General features: G+C 37.0%; 1 long non-coding RNA gene across 1 annotated transcript in view; it reads left to right on the forward strand.

Annotated features, from left to right (window-relative positions):
• The first annotated feature begins 406 nt into the window (after positions 1-406).
• The window catches only part of LOC140683571 (uncharacterized), a 37,106-nt gene continuing 10,856 nt past the window's right edge, over positions 407-26,656 (forward strand). Inside the window, exon 1 of the long non-coding RNA XR_012054739.1 lies at positions 407-515. This is a non-coding gene — a long non-coding RNA (uncharacterized lncRNA). The remainder of the gene's footprint in view (positions 516-26,656) is intronic.

Genomic DNA, 26,656 nt, shown 5'->3' on the forward strand with positions numbered 1-26,656 from the left:
GTGATCTGCCAATATTTCATAGCTTTTCCTATACCCTACATTCATTATGATATTACACAACATTTACAGTTCATCATGTCTGTTTTTGCAAGTAAAGTATTATACTTCTAGTACTTACAAACTAGGGGGTTTTTTTGCTTACTTATGGCTTTGGATAATCCACCTAGAAGATTAATTTCCTCTGTGCCAATTTCTAGGAAAATATCATTTTTAGAGATTGAGAAAATAAAACATCCAAATTTCTTTATTTATAACACAATTCCAAGACCACTTTAAAATGCAATAGAACAGATTTGAAAAGTAAAGCTGATCAAAATAGTGTAGACATATGTGTTTTTTCCCAAGCACATAACATGGCAGTTTTTTAATCTTATAATCTTTTGAGAATTTGTAATTTCTCCCTTCAGGTGTGTCCATTCAACTCAAGGGAATTTACCCAGTGACTTCAACACTCTTTGTCTTGTAAGCAGATTTATTCAGGTGAAATAATTTATTCCTGGGTGAGGGAGTTCAAGGTGAGTGACTTTAAAACCATATTACAAAATAGTAATTCAATGGGAATATTTAAAATGAAACCATAATGTGAAAAATTAAATAGGTTATTTACTTATTCACTGCACATTTAACAAATTGCTTTTGTATAATTTTAAGAAGTCAGGAAATAAAATCACTTAAATTAGGTCCAGGGTCCGGGTCCAATGAACTTCCAAACCTGAATGGGCATGGTATTTTCCTCATGCTTGAAGCTGTACTGTAATCTTATCTGCCTAATAATATGATCTATTCAATGAAGTTTTCTGAAGTCACAGTGGAGCCACAGAGGTCAAAGGGTCACATATCAACGTCAAGTTTTCTATTAAACACTAACCTGAAATAAGCTGTGCTTTTACACCAAAGAGAGATACTTGTCAATTATTTTCTTCAATTATTTTTGTTGGAAAAGAGAACTGTGATATACTTCTTTTGACAAAATGCATACAGTGAAGATATCTTCATCTAAGCTTAGCGCACAGACCCCCTTTGTGGTCAATGGGCAGAGCTGGCAATTGCAGAGCGCATCTGGCCTCACAGCAAAGGTATATTATGAGATCAGATACATACCAGAAAAATTCCATTTCTGTCCACTGTGCAAAAAAGATCTAACCCCCAGATCAGGTATTTGTATTGGACATACGTGAAGTTGAGTCAGTTTGAATCCTAATATTTCGCCTCAATTAAAAAATTAATGTCAGAACCCTTTACCTCAATACCATGAAACTTTAAAATTTTTTACAGACTTCCTTATTTGGCATGTTTCACTTATGCTTTAGCCTTTGCCTCAAAAATTTCTTTTTAAGTCTCCTTCTGTTACTGCTGAAGTTTAGCTGCAAAAGTAACACAAATTCCTAGAAAAAACTTTGGAAAGCAGTTATCTGAGACTCTATTATAAATATTTCTTTATTTTTATGAATTGGCCTTTTAAAATATTTACACAAAAATTGCCAATTTACAAAATAATAAAGAAAGATAACGTCTTAACAGAAAACTATTAAAAATTCTGGAACAATATGGAAGAAAGCATATAAAAATACTTTAAAATCTCAGAATGTATTAATTTCATCATAATTTGGAGAATGATCTTTCACACTATACATTTACTCCCTCTTTGACAAATGCAGAAGCACAATAGTATGTTTTTCAGGCTCTTCTAAAGGTTGATTGGCTTTTCAAGCTATGTACACTCATTGATCCCAGCTCTGAAACATGTCAGTGAAAACAGAATCCTGGTCAAAACATTTGTCTTGATGAGTCACTTATTGACTTCAAGGGAAATTATTTTTAAACTCTGTTCCCAAGAAAGGTACCTTGATCACAAGCAGACTTCAGAAGAGTGAAAGTTTACAGCCTGAAAGGTTCTTTGAATTATGAACAGTTATACCAATTGTGTAAGTTTGTTCCAACGCTCCACCTACTCAGCCACGTTATGAAAATCACTTTCCGTATTGCTTCAAGGATGAGCTAAGACAGCCTGTCCTTTGCTGTTATTGCTGGCAGATTTGTTCCTTGCTATTTTGCTCGGAGAGGAATGAGTTCTGAAAGTGCATGTCCATTCCTTAATAGGTGAGCACTCCTGAACTGGAATCTTATATAGTAGAAGTCCAGTGTCCAACAAGCTTCAGACCATCTAATACAAATAAAAGTGGGTGCTGCTTCTCAATGCCTGTATGTATATGAATTCTACAGTCTTATAAAAGGTACTTTCAGAAAAGGTCAAAGCCTTTAACATGCTGAATTCCTGACATAGCTTGAGAGCAGCTTGCATTCCAGACCCTTTTTTCCCAAAATGAGACAAAGGTATTTTTCTTCAACATGTTTGTTTGACACTGACTTCAAAGAACTAATAATGAAACAGTGAAGTCTGATTGATAGAGTAATGGAGATAATATTGCTGGGTTCTTTTGGTGCTTATTTCTAGAGGACAGATTTTTAAAACTTTGGAGAATTCCTTGTAATGGTATTGCTACTGTAGCACAACATAAATTACCTATTTTCAAGAAACAGTATGTTCACTCAGCTGGACTTCTCTGCTATATGAGTCATGTAACTTTAATAAAAGATATTGTCATTTCTCTGCTATGGTTTATTGTGGTTATAGATTTGAATTTGCAAACCACCATTTAACATGCATTTTCAAGCCATGAGGAAGAAAGGTTCAGAACACCGTATGTTTTTCCAAAATGCTCATTATAAACATCAGGCACTCAAGAGAAGCCCAAGCGTCAGTTCCTGAGGTATTACTGATATGAGTGGGAAACTTCCTGTTCCCGCCAGAGTCACAGCAGCATTTGCTCATGTGAGTTAAAGGATATTCTGTGTCCTAACCAGAAATGTCAACTGTATTAAAATCGATTACTGAAAACAGAAGAAAATACTATTTTTTGTTACATATTTTATTTTCTTTTGATTCTACCCTCACAGAAGCTTTACCTTGCCTTGCTTCTTATAATTTTTTCAAAATTACCAAGAAGCCATTTATACTTTTTAAACATATATTTTTATGCATATTTTATTTATAATTCTACATCTGTACTTTGTTACATGATTTATTTTGTGTTGTGAGATAAAAAAATGTTTAAGTTAACATCTCCACCTTAAGCCCCAGACACTTGCCATGCACTGACTTGGTTTTCTCTGCTACTCCAAAGCTTGAAAGATTTACTTCCTAATAATTTTAGAATCAAACACAAAGATCCTACACCTATTAAAGAATAAAAAGTGTCCAATTCTAAGCATTTATTTGTGTCACATACAGACAATTATGAACTTCAAAAAGCAGAGAAATCAGTGCATAGCAGTTGAGCAATAAAATTGCAGGGCAACGCATGTGAAATTCTATCTGCAGGTCTCAGTTTCACAAACCTTTTGAATGCAATGATGTTGCACAAGTATAATGCAAGGCAGAATGTGTCTTCTGCAATCGGTAGTCAACAGCCAAGAAATTACTTCAAGTGTGTGCATAATGACAGCTTTTTGCTGGCTTCCAGGATATCAAAGACACTGTGCAAAGAGCCTCATAATTGTTTCATTATATCACTTTTAAGGGTGGGATTCAGTGCAATTGTTTTAGGAAACTTATTCTGACCACAGTATCTAAAGAGATGTTTACTGCAATACTTCTGATTATTAAATTATTCTAGGAATTCAGGAAGTAAATTCACAACATCCTGCTCCACACTAAAGGAGACAACAGATAAAATCAGTTCAACTCCCTAGAAATCAGTGTTACAGAACCCAAAAGTTAGGCCCAGTATATTATAATGCCTGGAAAGGACACACAAAATTTCCACTTTTCCACATTAAGTATGAATCATTTGTCTTTAGCAGCAATGCTAAATAGAATAGAGAAGGTGTATGCCAGAGGTAAGGGAGAGGAGAATTTTAATAATTTTGAATTGTTGCAAAGCTCAGTTTAATACGAAAAAAAAATTACTTCAACAATCTGCAAATGAATGAGCCATAGATGAGGGAAAGCCATACTTTTTGTATTAAATCAGTCCATTCATTTAACAGTTGGATGTGTTGATAGCTGAATTACCATCTGCCATATAAGCAGATGTTTTTCATTCGTGTTTTAATGAATCTTATTTTTCTAATCAACTTTGTACAGAGTAAAAATCTGCTTTTAAGAAGCACTGCATCTTCCATACACTGGACTACTTTGGCCTGTCAAAATTACAGACTATCTTATCAAATTAAAGTGTTTATGTGACTGTGCTTCCTTTTATGGTCTGAAATGCATCCTTGCTCAAGCAATGATTCTATCCCATCCCTTTCAAAATGAAGTAGTGACACTTCAAGCTTTCCTAGAGCAAGGCTGGGGCAATCCATCTGCAATTTGAATAAGACAGTGCAGAGATTGAAATAATTACCTCCCACTATTATCCATCGGCTCTCAAGTAATTACCTGCCTCCATTAGCATTTTATTTGATTCGCTAATTACCTTCAGAAATGCTGGTAGGATATCCACTACCTGAAAGGATTACATTCATATTAACCAACAAAGGCTTTGTTAAGCTTTTGGCATGAAAATAGAAGTCAAAGTGATGTACAAGAATTGCCAAACAGTAAAGTGCAAGTCCTTTAATTTCCATTGGTCAAAGTCACAGAAAGTTTCATGCAATGTGCCCTTGCAGCCCAGTCACATCCTGGACTGCACCCAAAGATACGTCGGCAGCAGGGCAAGGGAGGTGAATCTCTCCCTCTACTCTGTACTCAAGATCCCATCTGCAGTGCTGCATCAGCTCTGGGGTCCCCAGCACAGGAAGGACATGGACCTGTTGGAGCAAGTCCAAAGGAGGTCACCAAGCTGATCAGAGGGCTGGAGCACCTCTCCTCTGCAGACAGGCTGAGAGAGTTGGGGTTGTTCAATCTGAAGAAGGCTCCAGGGAGACCTTATAGAACCTTCCAGTACCTAAAGGGGTTACAAGAGAGCTGGAAAGGGACTTTTTACAAGGGATTAGAATAGTAGCACAATGGGTGACAGCTTTAAACTGAACAAGGGCAGGTTTAGATCAGATATTAGGAAAAAAACTCTTTAGTGGAAGGGTGATGAGTCACTGGAACAAGTTGTCCACAGAAGTGGTGGATGTTGCATCTCTGGAAGTATTTAAGGCTAGTCTGGGAGGGGCCCTGAACAAGTTGATCTAGTGGAAGGTGTCCCTGCACATGGCAGGGGAATTGATCTTTAAGGTCACTTTCAACCCAAACCATTCTATTATTTACAAGCAGGAAAAAAACAAGAGAATGACACCTCTATCACATCCATTCTGATCCTACAACCAGTTTCCTGTGTAACAATATTGACATCATTTAGGTCTAGCTTATCACACAAAGGGTCATATGAACCCACTGGCACAGAGTTTATTAAAGGATAGACCTCTGAAGTGTACATGGCTACTATCTTATTATACACTATATGTACTATAAAAATATATAGAGAGAGTACTATATACCATATAGATATATTGTGCTATACAATATTTCTACTGCTCTTTTAATTCTTTGACTGCTACAAAGAATCTAACCCATTATCTTGTGAATCTAACATTATCTTGTGAATGGAACTTTCTAGTGCTTGTCCTTAGGCATATATTTATACATAGATAATAATACTTGGGTAAAATACCAGGTCTCCTGATAGATGCCCGTACATTGTTATTTTGCAAAACATTCTCTGTGACTCTTCCAGAGCTTCCTTTAGTGAAGTGTTGACCACTGAGACCTCCTAAAAGAGCTGTGTAAATTTTCACTGCAAAAAGAAAAGATTATTTGAAGTAGGTAAATTTACCACCAAAAGTAGTTTGGGTTTGGTGAAAGGTGTTGTCCATGTTGTCACAAACCTACACAGAACCAACCCAACTATCTAAAGGGTCAGAAAATTCACTACAATATTCTTGAAAGAACTTTTTTCCCCTCCAGACTGCCCAAAATTGACTTAAAGCTAAGAAAAATAAATTGAGACAGTAACAATTCTAATAACTTCTCCCACTGGCCCTTTTTTAGCACCAGTGGCCCTCTCACATCTGATGTTAACCATCCGAAACACAGGCATGCAGGCTGTATTTTAGTCAGTGAAGAGGAACATTTCATTGTGAGGTTCAACCTAATCAATCCTGTTCCCTCATACTGCTACACTCATTCTTGCTGTTGACCACCTCGCCCTCTGGAAAGTGGAAGTATCCTACTTATGCAGCAACCCCATATTGCAATCTTTATGCAGCAAAACAATCTATAGGTAATATCATCTTAGCCCAGCAAAACAAAAGTTCTCGTGTCCTGGTCCTTGCCTGTTCTCCAGGCATGAGCTCAGGTAATCCTGTTAAAAAGTAATGTCTTCTGGTTTATATGGTAGCAATGTCTTCTGGTTTATATGGTAGCATGGATGTCAACATAGTAAACCTACAAAGGTCTGTTGGGTGATTGCACTGAACAAGTCTTTCACTTTAAAGGACTCTTAAACATGGTGGAGGCAGTGGTTTACATGTTTTAATATTTCACATGTTAGTCTAGCAGTTTTATCTTATTAGCAGTTTCTTCTAATGTATGAATTTAGTTTCGTAGCTACCCCATCTCTCTCATCATTTAGAAAACACAAGTAGCTTTTGTTATGCAAACACAGCAAGATGTTCCAAATTGTCCCTTCCCACAAAAATCTGTGAAAGACCATCTTGCATCTGCTCAAGGACACCTTGTCCTCCCTCCGCCACTCCCAAATTTCATTTCTCATGTTCCAAGAGATCTCAAGCAGGCTATAAAAAGCAGACATTTCTTATGCCATCTGTGGGAAATAGACATTCATATTATTTCAGTTCCCCAGTGCCTCACCTGCAGTGTGGCCTGTGGAGCACCTATGAACCTGCTCTAAGCTACCAAACCAACAAGGAAATGTGACAGCCCGCTTCTATCTAATTTTCAATATATCCTCCTTTCTAAGATTTTGCATTCTGTTATATTTTAAATTACAAAACAGAAGCAAAATATTACCCCTTAGTATGTACATACATGCAGATGAAAAAAAACAGCTTGCCATTCTGAGCTGCTCAGCATAAGGGGGAATTTTGAATTTGGAAACTTTGACATCAAATCAGCAGATGAGGCTGATTTACCCCTCTGTGGATGCAAAGGAGCTAACACAAGAATGGAAAGTAGATGTTGGAGCAATCCAAATAGCTTGACCAAGATTTGGTTCCCATTTTGAAGCACCTGCTGCTGTTTAAATATAACCCTGCACCAAATCTAAATGAGAAAAAACAGGGACAGAAATTATTCCCTTCATGAAATTATCTTGGGGTTTTCTCACTATTCACTATATGCATAGATCTCACTAATATGTATCAGTCAAGAAAAATTCTAGAATCTCATTTTCTATTTTCTAATGGAATTCTTGTGTCTTTTAATATAAATAGATTCTGTTAGTTCATTTCCTTTGTATCAGGTTTGCCTAGACTTTGCTATATTTAATAGTCCATAGTGAAATTAATGATTACTTAAAAATAATATTATATCATTGATAGTACAGATTAATAATACTGGAAACAGCTTTCTGCAAAAGCAGGTGGATATTAGCTGTAGATGGCACTGGCCAGGTTGTTTGCTGTGAACTACTGATTTTGGTGTAAAGCAATAAATAGCCAGGGCACTAAGATCCAAGCTGATGGAAGGTTTAAAAGAAATTAAAGCAAAGCTTCAATGGAAATTTAGGGGTATATGTCTCCATATATGGCTCTTATGACACACATCTGTCCAGTTAGTCATGTGAAAAACAGTTAGTTCTCACTTCTTGCCAGACAGATTTCTTGGGTCTGGTTCTTTACAGAGCAGTGAGGATCCCTGGAAACCTGGCCATGCCTGTTCCAGTTTCATATGTAAGTTCAGTGATGCATCAAGTGCATCACAAAACTCCCTGGAAATGAAGACTATCACTCAAAAATATGTCCAGTTTTTGTCCTTTGTATTGAAAGAAAGAAAAAACAGAAATGCATCATGAGGACCAGAATCCACCACAGTTCACTCTATCCATGAAGTAGATAACTCTTGAGTATCAGCAGTCGATAACTCTTGGGCAGGAGGCCTGCAGAAAAAAAATAATTACTGTAATTTCTATGACCTGGGATATCATTTCAATGCATAGAATCTGGAGAACCAGGATTCCAGATAAAATGTTGTGAAAGGCCTGATCTTTATTTCCAGTTAGATTAATTGTGCTTTATTTGTATATATACTTAGAATAGAAGAAAATATAAATTTCAGCCTTGTTCTACACGTGTGCTGAGGATCAAACCCATTGGTGTCAGTTGTAAAAGTCAATGAATACATATTCAAATGGTGTGAAAGCAACACAATTCTTGTGTGCAGGGCTGGCTGTTGCCCTGATAACTGCTGGAATCCAGGCAGGATGATCCTGTCTATCACAGAGCTCACTGAAAGCTTCACAAGTAAATAAGCTAGCACTAATGGCTCCATGAAACCTCTGAGTCTCCTAGTTTTAAGAGTGGGAGGTTGTACTGGTAGCTGTTTTCTAATTATGGAAGATGTCCGGATGATTAAGAGCAGTTGATGAAAAGTAACATTTATTCAGTGTTAACTACTTTGAGAACTCACTCTAGATTCAATCAAAGGATAGCAGCATCCACCATGCTGACAGCCTCTGACACAATGTAGATAATTTCCATCTCCTTTTTATGGTTTTTCTAAGTGCATGGTCAATTTAAATTAAAATGTTCTGCAGAAGAAACTTGACTTGATATTTATCTATAAATATTGCAGATGTCACACAAGAGATACAGTGGCACTGATGAGGTGACAGTGACAGACTGCTTTGGGACAGTCATTTAAAATACCTGTCCCACTGGAAGAATGATAGTCAAAATTTTCCCAAGATTATTAAATTGTTTCAGGCAATCTCCACAGGGCACATTGTTTTGTAATTTAGCTAATGCTTATTTCTTTTATTTCTTAAAAAAATGCAATAAATATATGCTTAGTGATTTACACTACTGACCGAGCATTGCCTGAAAAAAGCCTGAAAATTCATGTTCATTTATTATGGTTGCTTCACAATATGAAGAAAGCTCTGTTCCACTAAGCATTGCAAAGAAAAACACACATTCTTCTCAAGGACCCTAAACTACAGGTGAGAGATTTCCTGATCAATTTAATGAGGTATCTAAAATTAAGAAAGGCAATTGTGATATATAATAATCTCACTTTTAAAAAGTAAAACAAAGAAATTAATTGTGCCAGAAGTTTAAAAACTACGTTTTTCAAAGAAGTAGGATGCAATCTGTTTGATCTTCAGAAAGTGGCAAAAGTGCCTTTTGTTGGTCATGTCGGGCACAGTGTCATGGCTAAACCCAGCTGAAAACAGCCACACACTCACTCTCCCCCACTGGGATGGGGCAGAGAATCAGAAGGGTAAAAGAGAAATCCCTTGGACTGTGATTCAGGCAGTTTGATAGGGGAAAGAAGGGCTATGCACACAAGCAAAGAAAACAAGGAATTATCTCACAACTTTCCATGAGCAGTCAGAAGTTCAACCATCCACAGGAGAGCAGGGCTCCATCATGTCCAGTGGTGACTTGGAATGACAAATGACAAAGTTGTCCCAGCTGTGTCCCCTCCCAATCCTTGTGCACTCCCAGCCCTCTCGCTGGCAGAGAAGGCCTTGCTGCTGTGTGAGCACTGCTCAGAGCAGACACTAAAACATCTCTGGAGTATCAGCACTATTTCCAGCAGATCCAAAACACAGCCCCATAACTGCTATGAAGAAAATTAACTCTACCCCAGCCAAAACTATCACACACACCAACTTATTCTTAGCTAAGTCATAAAAAATATCAATCACTCGTGCAGTAGAAACATATGAAAGAAAAAAAAGCACTATTGATATTATTGTTTGCCAAGGTAAAACACTTTTATTTTTTCATGTGTTTAACAATATAGTACCACTTAATGGACCATATGAATTGACTCATGCTTAGTTTAGAGTAAATAGTTCTTTGCATTCTATTTGTATGAAAAGCTAATCCCTCAAAGACACTTTTTAACCTACTTTTTAAACTAACAATTAATTCTGTTTAAATATAATTTTGACTTAAAGGGGCTTTACTCAACTTTCTTCTCAATTTCTACATCAAAGTAGTAGAAAGAGGAAAATGCATTCTATTTTCATAAAAATCGGGGGAACAGACCTTTGTATCAACTAATATATAGAAAATTTAGTACACCTTCAATACAATCAGAAATTTTTTTTTTCCATATTGAATAAAATTATCATATTGGGAATGCCATTTTTTGTTATTATGGCAAGAGTTATTCCTGCTTGAATTGAGACATTCAGTCAATGTGACTAAGGTGGGAGCAAGCTGACTAAAACTTCAGGGACTATGACCAATGGAACAGGCATCTGCCTTGGGTACATCCTGTGTCCCAAGGTGCATTTCTGTATTGCTGTCAAACAGAACAAGAATGACTGAATGACACCTGGAAAATTAAGGGTATTGAATCAAATTTTAAAACTAACTTAATGGTCAAATATGGATACAGATAGATATAGATATAGATATAGATGATATAGATGATATAGATATAGATATAGATATACATGATATAGATATAGATAGATATAGATAGATATAGATATATATAAAGGTAGAAACTATTCTACAGATCAGTGAGAATATCCTGTATTTTAGCCCAGTCACATTTCACCTCTGACATGGTTTAAGCCCAGATGGAAATCAGCCACAACACAGCCACTCACTCAATTCCCACTCTCCTACACCAGTGGAATGGCAGAAGGATCAAAGAACCCTAATAGAAAAAATAGTTTCTACAGCAAAGAGATACTTGGATAAGACTGTTTCGTGGTTCAAGGTAGACTAAGGAGCAGGGGATGTAGAATTTGAAGAACATACTTTGTTTGTGGCAGGAGACAGTGATTCAAGCAGGCATAAGAAAGAGGGTACGATGGGTAGGATTCGCTTTTCTGTATTTGTTTTGTCATTTGTATCCAAGGAAAAGACATGTCCCAATCTACCAGAAATTAATAAGTCCAGTCACTCTTCTTTCTTTAGCTGAAGGTAATGCATCCTTTCTTTAAAATAAATTGCAACTCCAGTAAGGAAATTTTTTTTTATTGTAAAATATGAACAAAAAATGACAGATAAAGATAAGGAAAGGCAGCAGCAGCTGCATGAGTCCTGAATTCAAGCCTGAATGAGGCTTGAATAAGTTAAAGCTTCTTCACAGATCATTGAGTCTGATGACAAAATCTCTGTATAAAGCTTTATGACCTGCAAAATAAGTAGTCCAGACAAGAAGCTGTCCTTTGTGTCAGGGATAGGAGGTGTGCAGAATGGAGCATAAAGAGCAAGAGTTTTGTGTTGTACCCAGTCATAGTGCCCGGTGTGACTCAAGTCATGTGACTCTGGCAATGTCGTGCAGAGGTAATGATTTCATCAGGACTCCCCCTCCCCACCTACAGTCATACAGGATGGAACCACAGAGAAAGGAACTGTTATTTATATTTTTATTCCCATCTTTGTCTGCCTAATTAGTTTGAAAATTAGGATTATTAACAGTGTGTCTACAGAAGACAAAATTCAATACAGTTGCTGCAATATATTTACAATAGAAACTTCTTCCCAGTGAAATGGGAATAGATTGTTCTATTTCAGAAAGCAACTCTGTGCATTAAGCAAAACGTTTCAATTACTCAGACTAAGGAAACAACTCCTGCAATGACCTCAGTGAAAGCATTCCTGCCTAATTACTGGAGAAACTCTTCTAATTCTTTCTATATCTTTCAATAACACCCAGTGCAATCGGGACTTCCACCAGTCTCTCAAATGACAGCACACAGAGGCTGCAGCAATATGGAAAATGTGTAAAGATTCTAGTAAAAAAATCCACCACATTCTTGCCTTTTATAACAAAGCCACATAGGTATTAAATAACTGAGAAATATGTAGTTCTACAAAAAAAAACAAAGATGGGCACAGATTTTAGTTTTCTAACACTTGTTTTCAAATGTCCTCTAAACTAGCTGATACCTTGAAAGAGAATTTTGTGTATAAATCTGATCCTTCCTAGAAGAATAAAAGGGAGATCTTATACCTGGGATTATAACTACTAATTTGGAAATTCATAATATTTTTTACATTGAGGTTAACCATGGACAAAAGTCTTTGCAGAAAAGTTCTTTGTCCAGTTTAGGCAGTTATGACCCACAGTACATTGCTGCAGATGTAAAAGCTATCAAATTATCTGGGAATGTTTGTCTTTAAATGTGGCTTTGCAGATGTTGAATCACTTGGAATTTAAAAGTAGAATTAATATGGTGCCCATAGTATGTATTCCCATTGGCCTTCTGTGACCCAGGTTAGCTTTTTCCCTTAAAGAAAACATAAAGCGCTGATGCACAATTGCTTTCCTTTCCTATAAAATTTAATAAAATAATGATAAAACCATTTGCTACTGTATTAAAGAAGTAACATTTTAGGTCTCAAGCAATATAAGGTCACAGCTTTAAAATAGTTATGGAGAGTGTCCCTATTTTCTTTTTCCTACAAGCTACGATTTGGAAAGCCTTTTAGAAGGCATACCTTCATGTTTGAAGAAAAATGTGAAACAAAAGGATTTTTATATAATTAACACTCAGAAACATTGTTAAACATTGTTAAATATATGTAAATTTGTTTAGTTGTCTATTGTACATGACAAAAAAGGTCAATTTAATTTCATTATAATTATTAGACTGGGAGAAAAATCCAAGGTCAATACCAGCATGATTCAAGGTTGACTCCTGAGTGTCATCTTCAAAGAGCTGGTCCTTGATACCATTCACTGGTATCAGCGATACAGCTGCAGGTCGGTGTGTTCATATTTGCAGCATGAAAGAAGCACAATCCATATGAAGGTTTTCAGTGGTAACTGGCAATAAATGAGAAGAATTCATCTATTCTGTCATGCAAGGTTAGTTATTCTATAGGTGTTCTTGATGTTTCTGCAACTTTGTACATAGGGTAAGGATCTCTTACTCTGTTTTGCTTCATTCACTGTGAGAGGATAAGAGAACGGTAATACTTTTAAGAAATGCTATCATTGCAAGGCAATTTATATAAGTGCCTAATTTAGAAGTTCAGCTGTTGATTTTGGATAAAACTGTTTAATATCCTGTCAGAATCCAAGGGAACCAGTAAGAGTCCTATTTTTTAGAACGATAAATGTATTTAATAATTTTTTTTCTTTGCTGCAAGGTAGACATGACTGTTTAAAGATCAGAAGTATATCAAGCTTAATAACTTAGAGCAACCTGAAAACCCAGGAGAAGAGGGAGATGCTGCTGTGTGGATGAAATAACTCCTGTTCCTTCCTTTGGAAATATAGGTGATAAGTTCTGATAATTCCATCCCAGCTTTCCTCCATATACACTTCTGTTTATTATAGAATTGGATCGGTGGTAAGTAGGCCATAAGGTACATTGTAGGAAAATGTTTTATGACACAAAGGGATATCAAGTGTTTGGTTTTATTTAATATTGTTTTCCTATGAGAGCTGCATGAAAAAAAAAATAAACCCAGAGTGGGCAGCATGACAGGACAAGCAATAATGATAGTACTATAAGTGAGTAAATTTAGATTTTATATTAGGAAGAATTTTTTTCCTGTGAAGGTGGTGAGCCACTGGCACAGACCTCCTGAGAAGCTGTGGATGTCCCATCCCTGGAAATGCTCAAGGCCAGGCTGGGTGGGGCTCTGAGCAACCTGGTCTAGTGTAAGGCATCCCTGCCCCTGGCAGGGGGCTTGAAACAAGACAATCTTTAAATTCCCTTCCAACCCAAGCAATTCTGTGATACTGTTATCACAAGAAAAACAAACTAAAACCACAAATTCTTCTTTTGGCAGTGAAGTTTCAAGAATCCTAAATCTAAATCAGCTGAAAATTAATTTGACTTGTGTAGAAACTTAAGGTTAATTAAAGAAGACTCTTAGGTCTTCTTTAATTAACAAATCTGCATCATTTTGATAAGAATGATCTCTCTTAACAGTAGCTAGAGGTCTACTTCATGACTGAAAAATCAATAAAATGTCACTAAAAAAGTCTGCAACACTATTTACTTAAAAAAAAAAAAATAAAACAGCATACCTCACTTGATGCTTTGGATTTGATTTTTGGGGTTTTTTCCTTTTAGGAAAAAACAGTTTTCTATCCATCTTACTGCTAATTTCTCCCTATATTTTCTATTTCATAAGAAAAATTACAGATAATTTCTTATTAACATCTCTGCTTCACAGTTAAAATCAATAGATCAAAATCAAGAGAAAATAATATTCTGCAGTGTGAATACAAATATGCATTAATAGACATATTATTAAAAGCAGATGGAAATAAGTGTGTGAGAAGATTTACCTGTTCTATATATTGAATCTATTTGGGATTTCCATAGCAAGTTCTGCCTGATCATCAACCAGTAAAGGAAATTGTTATCATTTATTTGTTTTGAGGCCATTAAATGATCTTATTACTCACCTATATAATCATAATTTCTTCTCTTTGTGATATGGAAGCTCTCTCTACAATTCTTTTCTCCCTTGTTCACAACCTCTGTTTAATTCTGCCTTGTCTGAAACTAGAAAACATTTTCTTTAGGTCATTTGTTATACCATTTTTGCACAATCAGACTTACATGCAGTTATAAATTAATACCAAAAAGTAATAATTGAGTGTTAAGGTTAATATGAGAAACAGTTTTCCTTAAATATTTTTCCTGCAATTCTTTCTAAAAAGTGATAACAGGATTATATTTTTATCACTTTTTAAAAATTCCATCACCCTCCAACCTATACAAAAGTTGACTTACACTCTCTGCTTCTCACCATGTTTCATATCTAGGCAGCTTTCCAAAGCAGAACTCAGCAAGAGTTTCTCAGTGTAATAGCTTTTTTTGTGGTCAGTGACATTGAAACACATCCACAGAAGCATATCAGTTTGAATTAAACTTGTACTGGTCCAAGTTACTAAAAAATTTTATTTTTCATAAAATAGTCCAGGAAATAGTGTGAAAGACAAAGGTTCAAGTAATTTTCACCTTGGTTTAAAGCAGAAATTTAAAATTTGATGTCTCACACTCTGGGCAATTGCCCTGAATGATAGTCTCTGACTATTCCAGAGTAAAATTCAGGCTGGGTGGAGGTGGTTAGAAGGGAGGAAATTATTTTCTTTTTCCACAGAATTTATAGGTCTTGGATATTGCAATGTCATAAGCAGAAATCATCATCACTTCTCTAAATATTAACCATATCAGTGTTAATTATGTGTGAACTCAGTCATAAAGACAAAAAATAATTTGCAGGAGGTATCTGGTCAGTGCCTTAATTTGACCAATGGATTGAATAGAGCAGAAGTGCTATGGAGGAAATATCTCATATGAGGATCAGACATCTGTTCTTTGTAGTGCCCCAGTTTCCATAGGCTAAATAACCCTCCATTTCCTGTATGTATTACAGGCACTTGCTAGACAATAAAAGAATGTTAAGTGCCATCCTGGGCTATGGAACACATTTATTCCAGCTGTGATAGGCTTGTTTGTAGCTCTGCTTCCCTTTGCTTTCCATCCATTCCCTTGAGAAGATCCCTTCCCCGTACCTTTGACTCCCATCTCTGTCTTCCTTAATCTCTCTTCCCATTTTTTCTGTGCCCAGTTTTGCTGGGGCACAAAACAAAATATCCTCAAGGAAATAATCTAGCTATTTATAGTCTTTTTCTCTGAAAGGATGTAAACAGAAACTTTTAAAAGCTTGACTGTTTGGTCATATTTTAGTAATTTTCAAAACATGGCAGAAGGCAAATTTCTGAAATTATGTTGGTCATGGCCTTTCTCCCTCCCAAACTGATTCCAAGTACCTATCTAATCACATATTAAGGTAGTTGAGCTTCACAAACAAGCAGCTGTAATGTTATCTTTAGATGGGCAAGACTAGGTATTTTCAGAAAGAGAAGAGCTGATTTATGTCAGAATAACAAAACTATTTAATCTGAATACAAGGTTTCCACCACATAATGAGTAATTTTCAGAGTTTAATAATCATAAAGCCAGTTTTCATACTGAAAAGTTTTGTATAATACTACCTACTAATACAGTTAATAGAAACTGATAAATCCTAAATCAAAGCCATATATGAACATAATGTGTTCTCTTTAGTGACATAAGTTCAGCTTGCTCAGTTTAGCAGAACCATTTACACTACAATATGTAAAATTAAATCAAGACTTATACAGCATCTCCATAAAAATACTTACAGTAAAGCAGTCTAAGAACAGTGTGACTGAGCTAACTGTGCCATTAGGTGTGATAGAATATCTACAGAAACATGACTCAAAGAGAATAAATTCAAAAGAAGGCAGAACATCACATCACAATAAGGAATGTTGTGCATGACAGTGTTCAAAGGTGATCTGAACTATTAATCTTGTGAAGAAAATAATGCAGGATAAAGGAGGATGGTATAAAATTGTTTGTAGCCACCAGAAATTAGTACAAAACATTTTTTCATTAAAATCTCCATTATAATATGACTGCAAGCTGGGAAATCACTTTTGCTGAATTATTCATTTTGATTAAAGAATTTCAGCTATCTGCACAGTGCACCTGTTACTTGTCAGGCCAGGGGTTATTGCATACAGACTGGGAATGAGGTGCTGCAGAGCAGTGCTGTGGAAAGGGACCTTGGGGTCCTGGTCAGTAGAAAGCTGAATATGAGCCAGCAGTGCCCTGGCAGCCAGGAGGGCCATCCCTGTCCTGGGGACATCAGGGACAGCATCGCCAGCCAGGCAAGGGAGGGATTGTCCTGCCCTGCTCTGCACTGGGGCAGCCTCACCTGCAGTGCTGGGGCACTTCTGGGTGCCACAATGTAAAAAGGACATTAAACTATTGCAGTGTCTGAAGGAGGGCAATGAGGATGCTGAAGGGCCCTGAGGGGAAGCTGTGTGAGGAGTGGCTGAGGTCACTTGGTCTGTTCAGCCTGGAGGCGACCGAGTGGAGACCTCACTGCAGGTACAACTTCCTCATGAGGAGAAGAGAAGGGACAGACACAGATCTCTTCTCTGTGGTTACCAGTGATAGGAGCTGAGAGAATGACCTAAAGCTCAGTCAAAGGAAGTTTGGATTAGGTGGCAAAACAAGGTTCTTCACCCAAAGGTGAGCCCAACCCTTTAACAAAAAGGTGATTGGGCACTGGAACAGGCTTTCCAGAGAAGTGGTAACAGCACCAGCCTGACAGAGTTCAAGAAGCTTTTGATCAATACTCTTGGGCATGTGATAGGATTCTTGTGGATGGTCCTATGCATAGGTCCTAATCTGACTCCTATGGCCAGGAGTCAGATTAGATGATCCTTGTGGGTCCCTTCCAACTCAGTGGAATCTGTGATTCTGTGATTGCCAAATGGTTGCTCTTTGCCACTCAGATGTGCCACACTAGGAAAAAATAATAAGTATGTAACCATTCATGATTCACCTTGTCCTAGTATGAAGCAAAGGCATTTACTCTTCTTCACAGTAGAAACAAAGATAGTAATGAAGTTGCCAGAATCACGCTAGAGAAAAATGTATGGCAAAACTATGCTGACCTTGGGACCATACTTTCAGACACTATAAATTAACATCTTCTATTTAGCTAAAGAGGCTTGTACTCATTTGTACTTCATGAAGGTTTCACAGGTGATATAGTAACACTGGAGATAAAATAGAAAATTAAAATCAAATTAAAAAAAAAAAAAAAGCCTGAAAAAATATTTCTGTTAAGTGTCCTTTTATTTACATTCTCTGAAACACCTGAAGAAAAAAATATCAGCTGGAATCTGAATATAATTATACACAATACATTGACATAAGGAGAATGAATGTTAAATTGACAAGCAGGTTAATAGTGAAGGCAAAAGTTTATGGAAAATGAATACTTTCCCAGCAGTTCAGGAGTCATAAGGCAATCATAACCACAGGTAACACGAATGAGAATGGTGTCTATTTACATCTAATCTGCAATGCCTGGGGAGAAGAAGGGAGAAGGAATTGGAATTTTAAGAAGTACCAGCAAAATGCAAGACTAAAAAAATGTGTTGAACCCACACTGAACCTATTTGTCAATTTGAAAAACTCCATGAGCCAGAAATGTTAGATGGGAAGTTACTGACCCTATTTATTTTAAGAGCATTGGGTATAAAATAGCTGAATCTTGTAACCATGCAAGAAGTGTATTATGAGACTGAAACATACAGCTGTGTTCAGCATTCCTGTAAAAATAGCTGGACAATATCACACATGCCAAAGAAAATTTCTTCATCTCATATGTGAATTCCAGCTGAAATGAGATAGCAGGGTTGGATTGCTCATAAAAATCAAAGAGACCATGGCCTAGCATTTTGTTTCCAAATTCATCCTACAGGTAATAACACTGGAGAGGAAGAAAAAAACTTAGTCTTACCTTAAAGTTACTAAAAAATATGTGCCTTTTGCAATGATTTTCATCTGAAGATCTCAAAGGTTTTTATTAACACTAAGCCTGAGTCCTCGTTATTTTATTTTTGATGGTAATTGATATTAGTATTGAAATGTGTAAACATGCTATTATGGTTCTTTGGACAAGAGTTTATATTGATTTTGTGTAGCTGTTGATAACTTCATGGCTCCCAAAGAAGTCAGTGGAAATCAATACAGCACACTTTGAATACTGTCATCACCTCTCCCACTCCTGAGCGACAAGTGTCCTAATTGTGACCTTCCAGTCCCTGTAGGTGCCCTACAAGATGGAGAGAGACTCTACAAGGCCATGTAGCAGCAGGCACAAGGAGGAATGGCTTCAAAGTGGAAGAGAGTAGGTTTAGATTAGATATTAGAAAAAATGTCTTCACTGTGAGGGGGATGAGGCACAGGAACAGGTTGCCCATAGATGTTGTGCCTGGCCCATCTGTGGAAGTGCTGCCAAAGCCAGGTTGGATGGGGGTCTGAGCAATCTGGTCTAGTGGAAGATAGAGTTAGAGTGTGCAGAGGAGTTGGAGCTGGATGATCTTAAAGGTCTCTTCCAAGCAAAATTCTGCTCTATGATTCTATTCAGCATGTGCAGGTCTCCTAAACACATTGACTTTTACTGTGCACAGTTACTGCTCCACCAATAGCACCAATTTCCTTGGATCTAGAAGCCTGTTCCCTTACACACACGTCTTCGTGACACTTTTTGACCAAACTATTAACATTACTGCTTCTCCTGAACTTTCCCTAAATTATCCCAAGATTATTTTAAGATTCAAGCATGGACACTGTCATTTTTTGTTAAAAGTTACCTCTTGACATCTGAGTAACTCCTTCAGGATTTCTGCATTTTCCTACCAAAGGGGGTATAGCATAGCAGTCCCAGTTGTCCATGGCTGGTTGAATGAATCCATATTTGACGAGCACGTATAAACAGATACTATGGTTCAGGTGATCTGAAAATTCCTAATGTGGTAATTTTCTCAGAAGGGCAAATTGGCCCTTGGCATGTTCAAGAGTTAAATATTATTTCAAATAAAGCTTTATTTGCTGCTCTGAAAAATTAAGGAAAGCCATGCCCAAAGGAGAATCAGAGTCTCCTTAATGACATGTGTAAAGGCATCTCACAGCAGTTAACATTTGCTAACCATGTGACCTTGAAAAGAGTGATTGTTGTCCTTTCTTCTCTCACCATGTTTCATGTGTCTTGCTTCCTTTTGCTCATTGCACAGTGCCTGCAATTAGTCTTTAAGCTCTTTACACCAAGGAGTCTCTTATGCAGTTTTATTTGCTGTTTAATACCAATTAAGATGGATTTGCTCTTCCTTTGCCAAAGTTATCCAAGTCACTCTATAAATATTAGAAAATAAACATGCCATTCTCAAGGCTTCATTGTTTGTTTGGGACTGTTGTAACTGTCATTCAGGATGCTGTCTTAACCAAGGTTAAAAAAAATAAAATAAGGCTTGTGGGCTTCGTGGAATACTTACATGATGCTTAAATCATCTTGCCACTTAATCTGCTTGGGATGAAGGAAGGTTTCTTGATTGACTATTCTCAGCTCATTGACTTTCTCTCAATTTGTTTTTTTTTTTTTTAAAGCTTTCCTACACCAGCAATAAGCCTCTGATAACAAAACCACAGAGGAGATATTTTATTTATGCATATTCATAGGTGATTAAAGGAAATTGCACTTTTTTTATTTTGCCCATCTGAATTGTAATATTATCCATGTTGATTCCTGCCTTAGAAAAAGCTATTTAAAAGTCATGTGATAAAAGGGCATGAATTCCCTGTAGGTCTCTGCATGGTTAATTCTATTTTGAAATAACTTTTATGCACAAAAAGCCAGGTTGATTTTTTGGGTTTGTTTTTGTTTTGGTTTCGTTTTGGTTTGGTTTGGTTTTTTGGGTTTTTTGATGCCATAAGAATAAAGATTCATACTTATTATTATTTTACTGAAATGATTTTGTAATGCAAATTAAGCAGATTTAGTATTCAATTACTTTTGTGCTAATATAAATTGTAAGATTAACATAAACATACTATAGCTTCAGCAACTGGTATAAAAATTCAGCCAATTTCAACAGCTGCAGTTAAATGCTATCCTGTGGTCCAAATACTGAAATCGAGGTAGTGGTAATAGAAATGCTTCTTTTGGACACCATTGTGATAATTAGAATACCTCACAATGTCTGAGTCACTGTCATGAATAAACAATTTTAAAAAATAGAATAAGCCTACAGCAGATAAGGTTCTTTGTAATGTTCTGTGCTCACTGCCATGATGGATCAAGTCAGAGACCACAGGCAAAGGGATTCCTCTGCATCACCATCATGCCCACAGAGCTATGGGTACTTGAGCTATTCTGGCATCATCTTGTAATGAGGAAATGGATGGTGGAAAAGAACTCAGCAAGAGCTCAATCCCATCTGGAAGAGGGCCCTTGGGTGCTGTCCTTACATACTGCTGAAGCACATAATGGGTGACCTGGATCATGCAGAGTCCATATTATTTTGCTTTATTTTATGTTGTTTTATTTTATTCATGTTATTTTTAACACCTGGGAGGACAGAAAAAAGAGAGAAAGAGGCATGGATTTGACCACAGAATCGCTAAATAAACATAAACTAAAAAGCATCTAGCTAGAAAGGTTGAGAAGCATCCGAAATTAATGTGACAGCTACTGAGACTGCTCCTTATCTCATTCTGAAGCTGTCTGGGGAAAGTATATGGTGGGGAAAAAATGGCCCTTATTCTCCCATTTGAAAGAACTAGTAGGAGACAGAAGGAGTTAATTAAAAAAGATGCCAAAAAGATGTTGATTCTAGAAACATACACAGTGTAGTCATTAGCTAGCCAGGTAACACTGTGAGGGGCTGGATTACAATTATTTCCCCACTACTTATATAGGTGGATGCTCCTTAAGGAAATAGCAGGCAATCAAGCCATATTTTATGAAGACATGTTGAAGCTGAGAGGAAAGCAATAAGTGTCCTTATAGCCTTGACAGTCCTACAGCATTTGGATTTAGCTATTAGCTCCCGTGTTTACCTGAGATAATGCCTCAGCTGAAGAGCTAGCAGAGCCAGGTCAGAATGAGAGTGGCTAAAGATCACACTATGGCTCCTCCCAAGCCACCACTCCAGCATGTGGAGTGAGACACTTGGAGTCTCATTCCCTGGATCTGCTCCAAGGATCCTTACTCCACACAGAAAAATGCAGAATTTAAAATTTTCTCTATGTTTCTACCTCATGCTTTACACCTATCTCCTCACTCGCAAATAAAAGTGCACATGACGCAAATGAAGTTTCTGTACTTCAAAGCACGAAAAAACTCCATCATGTAATTTGAGAGTTACATGTATAGTTACATAAAACTGATACTAATTTTCAAAACTTGTCATAGTTTTTAACTATGTTATCATAGTTTTTAACTATGTTATTGTTATTGATGTTTTAATAAGTTTTACTTATTTTAAGTAAATAAAATAAGCCCAATTATTTTATCAATAATCAATAATTTAATCAATAATCAAATTTCACAAAGAACAAACTAATTTTGTTTTAATTTTATACGTAACTTTGACTGGGTTAAAGCACAAAGGGTAATCGCTTCTATGTTTTCTACATGATTTCTGTACAAATGGAAACTGTGGAAAGTTGGGAGATGGCAACTATTAAGGGTCTGAAAATTCATTCAAAATTAATTTCATTCCATATCATTACATTTAAATGATCTTTCAGCATAAACTAACTAGTTAGGTATCCTTGTGTTTTTCTTCATTTGCTAAGGAAAATCCTTGATAAAACTAAGTGCCTACACTTGTCACTTTCTGTGGTACTGTCCCATCTCATTTTGTCTATGAGGACTGAGAAGCTTTTGTAAAGATATGATATATGCTGCCAACTCATGTAAATGCCAGCAGAGTTCTGGTGAGGTTACTGCAATGGCATGAGTAACTGAGGCACTGATGGATGAGGCTGTAACAGCAACAGAAATGGGAAAACAGGTTATCTCAATATCATTGGTGTCAAAGTTGGAAAGTATGGACCAGATTTTACATATGGACATAAGAAACATCAAATTTGAAGATTTCACTTTTCTCATTGTCCTCAACAATCCAATCTTGAGAACCAAAGTAAAGTCAGTGAACATGACACTACCACTTGCAAATATCCACTGCAATCTTGACAGCCCTTTTGGTAGAAAAATATTACAGGGATAGTAATAACAGAATTATAAACCATGTTTATCAAGAAAACCACTGTGTAGTTAATGACTGAGTGCTTCTAAACCTTAGGTGGCATGGAGGTACCACATTGACAGCTTTTACCTAACAACCTGAGAGCTCATTTTAATAATTCATTTAAAATCTGGTCTAGCTGATATCCAGTCTTCACAGAGGCTCCCTCGCTTTGGGATTTGTGTCTTCAGTAGAAGGCAATTAGATCAAACCTCAGATTCTGCTCCACTGTGCTGTTCTTTGCTTGTAAGTTTATCACCAGTCATGATCTGCTCTAAGGTTTATGCATTGACCATGACAAAAGGGCTATAAACATTAAAATATCTGCTGACACTTCCTCTTAATGATTTCCTAACTGGCAGTGGTTCCAGTTCTCTTATTCATTGCCCACATTCCTTAGACACAGTCCCAATCTACTACTTTTAGTAAATGCCCCTCTCAGGAAAGAGGAACGCTTATTTCAGGATAGGGCCCTGATGCACAAAGGAAGAGTCCCTTTAACTGCATCATGCCAAAATAGGAAAACTTGGCAAAGGAGCCTTCATCTGCCAACAGAGAAAAATCTGTTGCAACCCTGCTATAAAGACTCATCTTCACTCTGCATTGACATTTCTTTCAGAAAAGGGAACATTGAACTAAGGTCCACTGCCTTTCAAGGGATCCCCTTTAACCTTCTATATGTCATTGCCTGACACATTGCACTTTGCTGGAAGATCCACTATAATTCATATAATTTAGAACTATAAAAATTCTATTGAAGCAGCAAGCACTCTCTGAGGTGAGTTACAGTCTCGACTGCAGATCCACTTGGAGTCCACTACACAGCTCAGAAATTACCACTGAGGATTTTACCTCTGGCACTGCCCTCACAAGAGTATAGACTGTATTCTTATCTCAAGCAGTAAATCTGAGCTTCTTCCATTATGTGCCAAACAATACAATTACCCTAGATTCTAGTGAAGAAATTACAAGTCCTGTTCAACTTATGAATTAAATAGCAAACAGAGACTGCAGGTTGTATACATCCAGTTGACCTTGGTTTACTTTAGACTAAAGTTTAGAACTCCTGGATTTTGATCAAATGCATCATATAGTATTTGGATTTTATTCTCTTACAAAATACCACCTATATTCTGTTTTTGAATTATCAACTTAGCAAAAGGGGATTAACAAGAGAACTAACTATAAAGATGCCAGACTATTGAAAGAGTTGGTTGATATGCAAAATGTTAGTTTATAATGTGATGAAACATTTGAGTCTGAATTTCTTGGGATTTATTTCTCATGCAGGGAAGCCACAAGAATTTAAACAGTAAAATTCCTACAGAGACATTTTAAATCTCAGTCTACCTCTGAATTTTGTACAAGTGGGCTGTCATGTGGGAGTGTTTTGGCTGTGTGTTTTAATCTGGTTTCGTTGTGAGGAGTGCACACAGTTGCTTAGATATGAGCCATGCTGACCTCACTGGGGTCAGCCCAGAAATCAGTGTAAGCCAGCCCTGTCTTGTGCTTCGCAGTGAATGAAGACCTCAGCACCAGCCAGCAGCATTGGACAGAGGTCGCTTCACAACTCAGTTCTCACAGCCAAGCACAGGCTCTCAAAATCCTGTCCACTGCATTTACATCTGCCTCTTGTATTCACAATTACATCATATATATCCAGGTTTCATAGATTTCTAGCACAAGCATGTAAACAGAAAAAAATGGGGGAATTACCATTCAAACAAATGATTCTTGTGGGGAAAAGTGTTATGAATGCAGCTTAACATATTGCACCTGCAAGCAAAGAGCATTCTACCTGCTGTCAAGTGCCAATAGTAATTCCAGGTTTAGTAAGAGCCTGGGGAATTCAATGGACAGCACTTGTGTGATAGAATAAAATTATGAGTACATGAAGCTATAGAACTATGTGTGTTTATGCTCTAGTCTTGGAGTCTGTGTTATCCATTTGCTCATTTCAAGGCAAAATAGGAAAAATAATTATCCTTACAGCAGAAAAACACTAGAGCTGTAAAAATTTCCATTGATTAATCCAGAAATTACCCAAGAACTTGAAGTATTTGTTCATCATAACCTGTAATTTTGCTGATGGGCTGCAGCAAGTCTCTAGGAGCCAAAAGGGTTCAGCTGAGGTGACACAGTAAGTGCAGAAACATGCTGCTCCAAAGCTGCATAGAATTTCAACTTACATCGTTAGCTTCAAGGATAATAGCTTTGAACTCCAGGGCAAACTTTCCTTATAGAGAATTAACGAGGTTTTGTAATACCTCAGAACATCCTGTACCTGCTGTTGAGCTCTGAGTTAAAAAAGCAGAAAGTGCCTCTCGTCTTCTTCCAGTCCTGTGCTTATATATGACTGTATGGTAAGTTATTTCACCTCCAGATAACAATTTTCAGTTCTGATTCAAATTGTCCCCCTCCACAAATCTAAAAAAGAACAACTGAATTGAGGCATTGTGAAGATTTGATGTTTTCTATGCCTCATTTCAAATGTATGTTTGTAGTAAGAGTGGGGGAAAATATTCAGGAGATGAATTTTTTATCAAATTACAGTTTTATCAGAATTATAAAATATATAATAAATGCAAGTCTCTGTAAATAGGATTGAAACATTTTAATATTTCATTTCAATTTATTATTTGTTTCTTTTTCATTCTGAATTGCATATCATAGCTAATTTTCAAAGTCAGCTGCATTATAATTAAATTAATTCTTAGTGTGTCCTACTCAACATGACAAAACGCGATTAATTGAAATTACAAAACACAGCATTTTGACATGAGAGAAAACTGTACTAGTGATTTAACAAAAATGAATTCCTATTCGGTGGAAAACATCAAAATTTTGTCATTTTCTGAAAAGGAGATCTGGTGCCTAAACTCTGTAATTATGTACCTCAGGGGCTGATGCATGTGACGTCAGGTTTCTGGTAATCAGAATTTCACAACTTCATCTATAGTTTTCCAACTTTTCTTGGGCAAAAATGCACACACAAATTGCAATTGTCACAGCTTTGGGTTGATTCTTCTCAACATAAATAAAATGCATTGCTCAAGGTTCCTCATGACTGCAGTCCCCATGCAAGCAAGGTCAACTTGCTTGTGTCAAGTGTCTTTGGTGGGACTTTTACCTTCACAGGATGCTAACCCATGCCATTTAGTCTGGGAATAAAGAGATACTAGCATTTTCCAGGGGGTCTGCAGAGGGTTTCTTACTCCAGACTCACAACCATGTGATACCTCCATGAATCCCACAGTTGTAGCTTTTGCTGTGCCCCTCACAGCTGCAGCAGGTCTCACCACAGCCATCCTTTCTGGCTGCCTGCACACCTCACCTTCCCCTGCTGCAGGCAGCATCAACAGCTCCAGCTGGAACCTGCCAGAGCCTGGCAAAGGTAAACAGAGGCTGCACAAACTGCCAAGCCAGACCTCAGACAAAGTGTGTGAAGTACCTAATTCACAACAGTGCATAGGACACATCCAAGATTTGTCCTTGAAAATCACATCCAGACTGTTATTACAATATGACTAAGCACCTCAGAAATCCTAGGTTACAATTACTTTGATAAAGCTTCTGATGCCCAGAGTGATGTCTGGCAGCAAAGCCTCATGGCTCAGGATGTCTTGTGTCCACATGGCCTCTCTGGATCAGACTGGCCATTCAAACAGGGGCTTCCATACGTCTCACATCATACCTCTTGATACAAGTGTATATCTAGCAAACTACCCTGTCACAAAGTTCTTTTCCTGGCCCTGAGAACTGGCTTAATTCTTAATTTTCTAATCTTTTTGTACAGTGTGATAGCATCCAGGATACTGGGAACAGAGCCCAGATGTGTTTCTG

This window comes from Taeniopygia guttata, chromosome 3, assembly GCF_048771995.1.
Source record: "Taeniopygia guttata chromosome 3, bTaeGut7.mat, whole genome shotgun sequence".
NCBI lineage: Eukaryota > Metazoa > Chordata > Aves > Passeriformes > Estrildidae > Taeniopygia > Taeniopygia guttata.